Genomic DNA, 11,137 nt, shown 5'->3' with positions numbered 1-11,137 from the left:
CCCTCTTCTACCCCACCCTGCACTCTGCACTCTAGAACCCTTCTCCTTCCTCTACTATTTCCATGTTACACACACACACACACACACTCACACACACACACACACTCACACACACACACTCACACACTCACACACACACACTCACACACACACACACACACACACACACACACACACACACACACACACACGGTCCTGCATATGCACGTCGTTTCCATATACAAGAGAAAATGTGATGTTTGTCTTTCTGAGCCTGGCTTTGGCTTTTTTTGTTCTTGTTTAACGTGATGATTCTGGTTCCATCCATTTCTTGCAAAGAGCGTTAAGTTAGGTCTTTATAATTGAAGAGATCTCTGCTGTGAACATGCTCAAAGTGTTCCTGATGTGGTTATCAGCTGACAGGAACCTCAGCTGACTCTGCGCTTGGCAGTAGTAATTAGCCCCATGGCTAATCATCATCAATGTGCAGGTAGTTGTGATGGGTCACTTGGACTCCTCTGGGCACATGTTCAGAAGTGGGATAGCTTGCCCAGATCTAGCTGATTCTTAGTTTGTTTGAGAAAGCTCCACACTGATTCCCACAGTCAGTAAAGGAGGATCATTTCCCCCTTCATCCTCACCAGCGTTTGTTGTCTTGTTTTTTCATGGGCATGTTATAAACTTCTTCCAAAATTAACTCAGTCTCATTCTTCTGTGAGTAGATTCACTGCAGAGAATCTCAGTGTATGGGACAGAGTGTCCCCTCCACTGTCCACCTTGTAGGAAGCAGTAGGGCCGTACAGTTGGAGATTTACTGTCAGAGGTGAGCCTCTACTACACAATAAACTAGGAATAAACTTAAAAATGGTGATACCCCAGCCGGGCGGTGGTGGCGCACGCCTTTAATCCCAGCACTCGGGAGGCAGAGCCAGGCGGATCTCTGTGAGTTCGAGGCCAGCCTGGGCTACCGAGTTCCAGGAAAGGCGCAAAGCTACACAGAGAAACCCTGTCTCGAAAAACCAAAAAAAAAAAAAAAAAAAAAAATGGTGATACCCCAAGAGAAGGAGCATCATTTAGCCATAGTGTAAACACATTAGTTTTAAAATGCTTACCTTCCCACGTGTCTTAAAATGTTTAGAGATTAGGGGCTGGAGAGGTGCCTCGGCAGTTAAGAGCACTTGCTCTTGCAGAGGACTCAGGTTCAACTTCCAGCACCCACATGGTGGCTCATGGCCATCTGTGACTGGAGTTCTAGCAGAGCCAATGCCTTCTTCTGGCCTCTTCAAGAACTGCATGCACATAATTCACAGACATCCACGCAGGTGAAACAGCCATGCACATAAAATAAAATAATAAAATAGTGATTATTTGGAGACAAAAACATGTTTTCGCCCTGCCGGAAAATACTTCAGGCAAAGGAAAGCAGAGGTGAGGCAGAGAGCATGTTAGTGAGCTCAAATTCAGCAAGTGTGCACGGTACACAGGAGTCCCAGACAACATTCTCTCCCATCATCACTACTGTCTGATCTGCACAGATGAGTTTCATCTCCATGAACGCAACCAACCACATTTCGGAAAGTGCTTATTTTTTTTCAAATAACATTTGTAGCCAGATTTGCATAAAATTCTTATACTTCCAGAAATTAGGAGTCTGAAACCGGAAGATCACGGTGAGCTGGAGGCAGGCTGGGCTACACAGCAAAAATCTGTCTCAAAAACAGGGTCTGGGGTGTGGCTTAGAGTGTGCTGGGTCCTGGGCTTGACCCTCAGCAGCTGAACACTCACATCTGTCCAGCTGTGCTCTTCTTGTTCTTACCACTGCTCCCTAAACAGAGTACCACCACTGAGTGCAAAGCTCTTACCACTGCTCCCTGAACACAGTGTGACCCCTGAGTGCACAGCTCTTACATTGTATTCCTAGGCTGGTGAGACAACTCAGCAGTTAAGAGCAGAGTTCCCAGCACCCACATGGTGCCTCACAACTGTCTATAACTCCAGTCCCAGCGGTCTGACTCTCTTCTGGCCTCTGTATACATCAGGCGCTCATGTGGTGCAGAGACGTACATGCAGGAAAAGCATCCGCACATACGAAAAGAATGTTTTTAAGTCACCTGGGTCTGTGGCCATGCTCAGTCTGTATATGCTTACTGAGGAAACATGAGGACCTCAGTTCAATCCTCAAAGATCATCTGAAACAGCCAGATGTGGTGGCACACCTGGAATCCCAGTGCTAGCAAAGCAAGAGAGACTGGATCTTGGGCTTACAGCAGCCAGCCTTGCCTACTTGTCGAACTCCAGATCAGTGAGAAACTGTCTCAAAAGTAACCACCTGGTGTGGTAGCACGTGACTTTAACCCCAGCACTCAGGAGGCAGAGGCAAGTGGTCTCTTTGAGTCCATGGCCAGCCTGGTCTACACAGCAATTTCCAGGCCAGCCAGAGCTACATAAGACCCTGTCTCAAAACAAACAACAACCACAAATCAGTGTGGACAGCAGCTGAGAAAGGACACCTGACATTGACCCCTGACCTCCACACACAGGCCTGCGCACCTGCACTCACACGTGCACACAGGTGATCTTGAGGTGGGTTTTTGTTCTTTTGGCTTTTGGGGGCAGTCTCATACAGCCCAGTGCTCTCACGTTCACTATATAGCTGGGGATGCCTTACCTCTGCCCTCCAAGTCCTGGCATTACAGCTACCCAACAGTACATTTGACTAGAGGCCGCTTAGAGGTAATGTAAGACCAACTTCCTTTTCTTAAATATTTTTAAAAGATTTATTCAGGCTGGAGAGATGGCTCAGCAGTTAAGAGCACTGGCTGTTCTTGCAGAGGTCCGGAGTTCAATTCCCAACGACCACATGGTGGCTCCCAACCATCTGTAATGAGATCTGGCGCCCTCTTCTGGCAAGCAGGCAGAACACTGTACACATAATAAATAAATCTAAAAAATTTTTATTCATTCATTCCTTTTGTGTGTATGTGCCTGGGTGTATGTATGTCTGTGCAAGTACCCGTGGAGTTACAAGCAGTTGTGAGCCACCGTGTAGGTGCCGGGAACCAAACCCAGGTCCTCTACAAAAGCAGCAAATGCTCTTAACCACTGACCTATCCCTCCACCCCCTTTAAGAGTTTTGTTTGTATACAATCATTGTGTGTGATTGTGGTCATAACCATGTCAAGGCATGCATCTGTAGTTAGAAGACAGCTGTTGGGAGTCAGTTCTTCCCTCCCACTGTGGGTTCCCAGCATGCAATGCAGGCTGCCAGGCTTGCCAACAGGTGCTCTCACCCACAAACCCTCTTGCTGCCCCAAGCTCAGCCTCTTACACTGTGGCTTGCAACCACATATGGGGCCCATAACTGAATATGGGGTCATGAAAATGTTGGTAACAGCTAAAAGGTTTTTTAATGTTTGATACACAAAAAGTAATTCAAAATCAAACCCATAATGAATCCAAGATGATTCTATCAGTGATCATCCAGGTTACAGCACGGGACTGCACTGCAGACTGTGTTCTGAACGCTGTAGTGCACATGCGCCATGCCTCACAGCGCCTCGCTGCAGACTGTACTGAATGCTTCAGTGCACATGCGCCATGACTCAGCGCCTGCTGCAGACTGTGTACTGAATGCTGTAGTGCACATGCGCCATGACTCAGCGCCTGCTGCAGACTGTGTACTGAATGCTGTAGTGCACATGCGCCATGCCTCACAGCGCCTCGCTGCAGACTGTACTGAATGCTGCAGTGCACATGCGCCATGACTCAGCACCTGCTGCAGACTGTGTACTGAATGCTGCAGTGCACATGCGCCATGCCTCACAGCACCTCGCAGCAGACTGTTCTGAACACTGCAGTGCACATGCACCAAGAACGAGCAAACGCCTCCGTGGCTCAGCTCAGATTCAAGACTACTGCATGTTACACACTGCAGTAATTTGATTGCATATACACAGTTCTCTTCTCTTACATAAACGTACCGGTTTAATTACACACACAAAGTAAAGGCTTTGGTATTTCCTAACCTCCTCAGGGGGAAAGGATCGTGAATGGAAGTTTCAGGAGTTCTGGTTTAATATGCCAGGGAGCACTGGGTAGGTCTCTGAAAATACCTGGTTGCTTGTGTCAGGGACCTGGGCAGCTTCAGAGCTTGGCACCTAAGGGTGCTCTGTAAGCAATCCCTCTAAGGCACTATGTGTGTGCGTGTGTGTGTGTGTGTGTGTGTGTGTGTGTGTGTGTGTGTGTGTGTGTAAGACTGTGTGTCTTTGTGCATGTGTCTGTCAGTGTTTGTGTGAGTGTTCATGTGCATGTCTCTGTGTGTGTCTGTGTCTCTGTGTATGTCTATGTGTCAGTTTATGTGTATATGTCTGTGTGTGTCTGCATGTATGTCAGCCTGTGTCTGTGTGTGTGTTTATATGTGTCTGTGTGTGTCTCTTTGAGTGTGTCCTGTGTCTATGTGTGTTTATGTGTGTGTCTATGTGTCTGTATGTATGTTCATGTGTGTGTGTGTGTGTGTCTGAGTGTGTCCTGTGTCTGTGTGTGTGTCTGTGTGTATATTCATGTGTGTGTATCTGAGTGAGTCCTGTGTCTGTCTGTGTGTCTCTGTGTGTGTTTATGTCTGTGTTTGTGTGTGTGTGTTTATGTTCATGTGTGTGTGTCTGAGTGTGTCCTGTGTCTGTCTGTGTGTGTTTGTGTGTGTGTCTGTATGTTCATGTGTGTGTCTGAGTGTGTCCTGTGTCTGTCGGTGTGTCTGTCTGTGTGTCTGTTTCTGTCGACTGTGTCCTGTGTCTGCACATCACCAGAGGTTTTCCCCCAGCTCCCTCGCTCCCTTCTCTACACGACCTGGAGCAGAGCTGCGTCCTTAGGAGGAGTGGAGCCATGAGGCTCAGCCACACACACACACACCCCCGCCCCCGGGTGACTAAGACCAGCTTCAACTAAAACCACACCAAGAAACCCAAGCAGCTTCTGTCCAGCCGGGGCCCCACAGCGGTCCAGCGACGGCATTTGCTGTCCATCTGCCGGATCTCTGGGCTCGGAGCCCACCTGTCTGCGGGAACTGACAAAATCACTCTGCCGCCCTGCCACGCAGGCTGCCTGGGGCTGAGGTCGGGGCTGAGTGGGAGCCCTGGAATGAAGGCCGGCTGCACTTGGAAGTACACAGTCTCTCCCTGCGCTTCCTCCAGTGTTTCTCTCTCCGGCTCCCCACCCATCCTTCCCTCTCCCTATCCTTGCCCATCCTTCCACCCTTCTCTCGGTGCCCAGACCACGGGGTTCTGGTTTGTCGGAGGCGGGTGCAGGCCAGCGCTGGGAAGGTGGGGTCCCCGTGGTCCCGGGTCCCCGCGGTCCAGGAGCGGCTGAGCCCAGCTGTGCGGACTGAGGCCTGGGGCCCCGCTGCAGACCTCACGGAGCAGCGCAGGACAGGCACCCCTCCCCCGCCCTCCCGCAAACCTCACCGCCCCGGGGACAGGGGCGTTTGCGAGGCCGGTTCCACCCTCCCCCTCTCCCGGCGCCGCCCGGGTCCCACGCTCCGCCCCGCTGTAGCGATGACTTATTTGCATATTGAGGTCAGGCCGGGCCCTGGGGACAGGGTTGTCAGTCTGTGCAGCCAGCTACAGGATAGGCACTCCCCCAAGTCAGTTATGGGTCTAGAGACTAGCGACTGGCCTTTTATTCCTTAGGTCTTACTTTGAGTCTTGAAATTTTCTATAAAGAAGGCATTTTATGCTAAAATTATAAGTGTTTCTTTGAAATGAAAATGTACCTCAGGATTACGGAGGCCATCCTGAGCTGCATAGGGAGACCCTGTCAGAGAAAGAGGCAAAGAGAGTGTGGAGAAGGGGTTGGGGGGAGATGCAGGGAGGGAGGAGGGAGCGAAGATAGGCCGGCAGTGCCTTGTGCCTGTTTTACTAGTACTTGAGAAGAGGAGGAAAGAGAATCAGGAGTTGAAGTCCAGCCTCAGCTATATAGCCAGTTTGAAGCCAGCCTGGGAAACATGAGACTGGGTCCCCAAAACTAATGAACCCCCTCCCAACAAATAAATAAAAATAAAAACAAATGCAAGGCTTGGAGGGGTAGGTCTGGTCTGCTGAGCTGGGGAGGGGCAAACATCACCAGCCCACCCAGCAGAGAAGGCATGCCTGACCTCCTCTACCTGTGGCCCTGGAGCTGCGGATGAGCAACCTGTCTCTGTCTGTCCTTGTGCTCGTGGGACAGGTTAGCTTGCTGGCCTTTCTGGAGCACCTGGGGTCACACAGATGCCTTCTCTCCAGCAGCAGCACAGGAAGCTGCCTGCATATGCTCTCTCCAGAAGCTCCTTCAGAAGCTGGGCAGTTTTGGGCTTGCTGGGAAGAGATCCCAACACATAGACAACTCTGATGCAGCCTCCGGAGGACAAGGGGGCCGTGTGGGGGGCTGGTGAGTCTCTGAGCGTGGTGGGCACAGTCTGAAGGCATCAGGACCCAGCCTGGATCAGTTCCTGCTCACCTGTGAGAGCTGTATACCTGCCCAGTGAATGGCCGATGGGGTTTCCTGAGCTTCCACATTTCTATATGAAGGGTGGGCTCACAGCCCCTCTCCCCACCCACAGACCTGGAGTTTCTGTGTAAGAGCCACATGTAAGAGAAAACATGAGCTACGTTTATCTTTCTCAGCCTGGCTTACGTCACTTAATATGGTGTTCTCATTTTTCTGCAAATAATGCCATTTCATTCTTTGTGGATGAGTGCCACCTTCACCCGTTCATCTGATGAGAGATACCAAAGCTGATTCCACAGCTTGGCTGTTGTGAATAGTGCCACACTGAATGTAGCTGCCATGTTTTAAGTGTGCACATCTCTATGACATGAAATTGGAAGGACTATTGGGGGCCGGGCCGGAGTTGGGGAGAACTAAGGGGTGGGTGGGTCTGAGCGGAGCACAGAGTCATGAAAACGCATAGTTCTACAAAAGGTGACCAGCCCAGCCCAGCAAGGGCTTGCATTTCCTGAACCCCCTCTTCTGCTTCGTGCTGGTGAGCCAGCAGCATCAGATGAGATGCAACTGCCACAGGCTGAGATGCGGTCCTCACCAGTGCGGCAATAAAGGGCAGAGGCCATTTCAGCCAAGTGCGCTGCTCACTAACGCAGTGTGCATTCCGACACTCCCTTTTTGTGAGAAACAACTTTCCATTCATTCCATGTATTCCTTTGCTTAACACCAAGATTATTCTTTTTTCAACACGATTAGACTCAATATTCCATACGCCAGCCAAAAAATTAGTTTTTTATTTATATATTTTATGTGTATGAATGTTTTGTCTGCATGTATTCATGTACACCACATGTGTGCCTGGTGCCTGAGAGGACAGAAGAAGGCATCAGATCCCTTAGAACTGGAGTTACAAATGGTTATGAACCACCATGTGGGTGCTGGGGACTGAACTCAGGTTCTCTGCAAGAACATCAAGTGATCTTAACCACTGAACCATCTCTTCATCTCCCATTACTTCATTTTAAAAGTGTTTTATGTCTTTGTTTGTGTTTGTTTGTTTGTTTGTTTGTTTGTTTGTTTGTTTGTTTTTCGAGACAGGGTTTCTCTGTGTAGCCCTGACTGTCCTGGAACTCTCTTTGTAGATCAGGTTGGCCTTGAACTCACAAAGATCCGCCTGCCTCTGCCTCCCAAGTGCTGGGATTAAAGGCGTGTGCCACCACTGCCTGGCTATGTTTTATGTCTTATTTCTCCATTAGCAAAAAAAAGTTTTGAGACAGGATCCCACTCTGTAGCCCAGGCTAGCCTGGAAGCGGGGAACTTGCTCTGCTTTCCCTGCCACAGGCTACCCCTCCCAAGGCTGGGATTACAGACCTGTCCTGCCACACAGGGCCATCACTAGCAAACCTTTACTAAACAAGTTAGAGTTAACTCAACCAAGGAAGAGGCTCACCAGCTGGCAGGTGCTCTTGCCTTCTGGCACCGTTGGCTTCCCTGCCTGTGGCCAAAAGCACCTGGCCCCCTCTGCGATAAGCTGGGCATTCCTGACACATTTGCCTTCTTTGGGTACAGGCTCCAAAGGCACATCCCTGGGTGTTGATGGCCGTTCCTGCCCCAGCCAGGGTCCAACTAAGAATAGAAACAATCAGTATGAATTGGAGTCCAGGGACTGGTGGGGCTGGAGTAATCAAAACCCTGGAGGTGGTGAGCCTGGGGACCCCCAAGCTTGGGGTAACCAAGCAGGGCACAGCTCAGCCTGCTTTCCACAAGAGGAGGTAGGAGCAGGCTAGCTGCCCCATTCAGGGCAGGGTCTGACGGAGAGCTGAGAGCTCGGACTCTGCCTAGGGCCACTGACATTCCCCTTCACTGGGACTCCCTCTCTGGTGGCCATACATTGTTTGACTGGAGTTTATTTTTCTTGGCTCTAGGTAGCAAGATTAGTTACACACTTTGTAATTTTTGGTATTGATGGTATTTTTAACCAGTACAGTCAGCATCGTGGGAACATCCTGGAGTTCCCGGCATGTCTGTAGTTTAAAACCAAGCCTGTCCCCACCCCCAGCCTTCCTTCTCCCTACAGGATGGCTCAGTGGGGTGTCTAACTTGTTCACTTAGCATTTCAGTCTAAATATGGGTAGATGTGAGGAACTCGGAGTTCCCACACTGTAATGGCTCATCTTCACTGCCAGGTCAACCAGATTCAGAACTGCCATGCAAGCCCTCTTCTATGAGGGTGATTCCAGAAAAGTGAAGACTCACCTTGTACATGGGTAGCACCAGTCCCTGGGCTGGCACCCTGGGCTGGAGAAAGAGGAGAAAGAGAGCTGAGCACCAGCTCATCTCTGCCTTCTCACCGTGGGTAGGATGTGAGCGGCTGCCTCACACACCCGCCGCCATGCTTACCTGTCCTGAGAGGTCGTGCCCTCACACTGTGAAGGGAATGAGCCCTTCCTCCATAAGCTGCTTTTCTAAGGTGTTTTGTTACAGCAGCAGGAAAAGCAGCCGACATACCTCACCTATGATTGCCTCCTCCTTCTCCAGCCCCTGATGTACGGTGACAGAGGAGAACAAAAGCACCAGCATGCTCCCTGCAGGAAGAATGGGGGGGGGGGCAGGGACCTTGTCCCTCCCAACAAGAGAGAGAACCACATTCTCCAGTGGAGACCAAGAAAAGCAGGAGTGAAGGCATTCGTGATCAAACACTCAGAAAGTGTGTTGGTTACCCACCAAGGAACCGAGGCTTAGGACACACATGCTCCAGGCTGAATGCAGAGTCTCCTTTAAAAGCTGCTGCCGAGGGCCATGTCTGGGTCTGTGGTCCTATGGCAGTTAGGGTCTGTGTTGATATCTGTAGCCCTGGTTGCCTCAGGGGGCCGTAGGAACCACGCCTGAGGAAATCAGAGGATCATGCTGAGCTGGCCACAACCCTCATGGGAAAGCTGCCTCTCCCCGACCTCCCGCCCCCCACTCGGGAGAGGTGACCCCACCCTTCACCATGGGCAAGGGAGAACTGACCTTGATGGCATGGGCATAGGGGAGCTGGCTCTGCCCCTCACCTGAGGAGGTGACCCCAGTGGACTGGACTGACCAGCCCAACTACCACCTAGGCCTACAGCCTGGCCTTGGGTTCACCCACCCTAACATCTATCCACCTAGGACCTGCTGGAGCTTGTGAAGGGACTGGTCCTTTGGAATACCCTCAGGATCTCCATGACTCAGGGCGGCTGTAGGATATCAGAGAGGAATTGTGGTGAGGATCCAGTGATGCTGGTGTACCAGAAACCAAAGGCCTTGAACCAGACCAGTGACTCATTGCAATGACCATTTGCTACCAGAGCGGATTGGACAAAAGGGTGTACTGTGTGACACACCGTGGTTCCCAATGACACCAGGACAAATGATGAGGTGTTGGAGAGGCAGGAAAGAGGGAGGAACAGAGAGGGTTTGTTTGGTTTTTGTTTGGTTTGGTTTGGTTTTGGTTTTGGTTTGTTTGCTTGCTTGCTTTGATTTGGTTTGGTTTTTAATTTTCTTTTGGGGGGCACTTCAGGGGTGAGAAGAGGATATGGGGAGACTGGGGGTAAGAAGAATTGAGGTGCATGGTGTGAAATTCCCAAAGAATCAATAAAGAATTTATGTTAAAGAAAAGAAAAGCCTACTGCTGAGACCTGGGAGATGGTGGACCCTTTTGGAGATGGGGCCTCTTGGAAGGAAGTTAGAGCATCAGGGCAAGCCCTTCTTGGAGATACTGGAAGTCAGGCCCTCTCTCTTTGCTTCTGGACCATGAGGTGAATGGCTTCCTTCACCACACAGCCTGCCAAGGCACGCTGCTTTGACACAGGTCAGAGCAACAGGGACAAATGAACATGGGCTGGGACCTCAGAAACTGAATCAAAATCAGCCTTTAAACCGGTTATCTCAAGTACTTAAAAATACAGCAATTTAAAAATACAGCCATTAAAAAAAAATTAACACATGGTAATGATCTCATGGTTTCAATAGCTCGAGCACTCATGAATGAATAACTTCTGTTGTTCTGTATATCACAGAATGGAAACTATGGTTGATAACTGTGGTGGTCTGAATGAAAATGCCCTCATAGGCTCATAGGGAGTGGCACTAATAGGAGATGTGGCCTTGTTGGAGAAAGTGTGTCTCAGTCTCTTCCAGCTGCCTTGGGATCCAGATGGAGGACTCTCAGCTGCTGCTCCAGCACCTCTTCTGCCTGCATGCTGCCATGCTTCCTGCCATGATGATAATGGACTTAACCTACTTAACCTCTGAACTGTAAGCCACCACAATTAAATGTTTTCTTTCATAAGAGTTACCGTGGTCATGGTGTCTCTTCACAGCAATAGAACCCTGACTAAGACAATAATAATAAATACTTTGAATAGTAAAGTGGAAAGGATTCTTTTGTTTTGTTTTGTTTTGTTTTTTGTTTTTTTTTTTTTTTTGGTTTTTTTGTTTTGTTTTGTTTTGTTTTGGTTTGGTTTTGGTTTTTCGAGACAGGATTTCTCTGTCCTGGAACTCACTTTGTAGACCAGGCTGGCCTCAAACTCACAGAGATTCACCTGCCTCTGCCTCCCGAGTACTGGGCTTAAAGGTGTGCACCACCACTGCCCAGCTAGAAAGGATTCTTGAATGTTCCCAATACAAAGAGATGATAAATGTTTGAAGCGATGGATGTGCT

Source organism: Peromyscus californicus, unplaced genomic scaffold (genome assembly GCF_007827085.1).
Source record: "Peromyscus californicus insignis strain IS unplaced genomic scaffold, ASM782708v3 Scaffold_16__1_contigs__length_79575227, whole genome shotgun sequence".
Taxonomy (NCBI): Eukaryota; Metazoa; Chordata; class Mammalia; order Rodentia; family Cricetidae; genus Peromyscus; species Peromyscus californicus.
Note: the sequence above shows the minus strand (reverse complement) of the source record.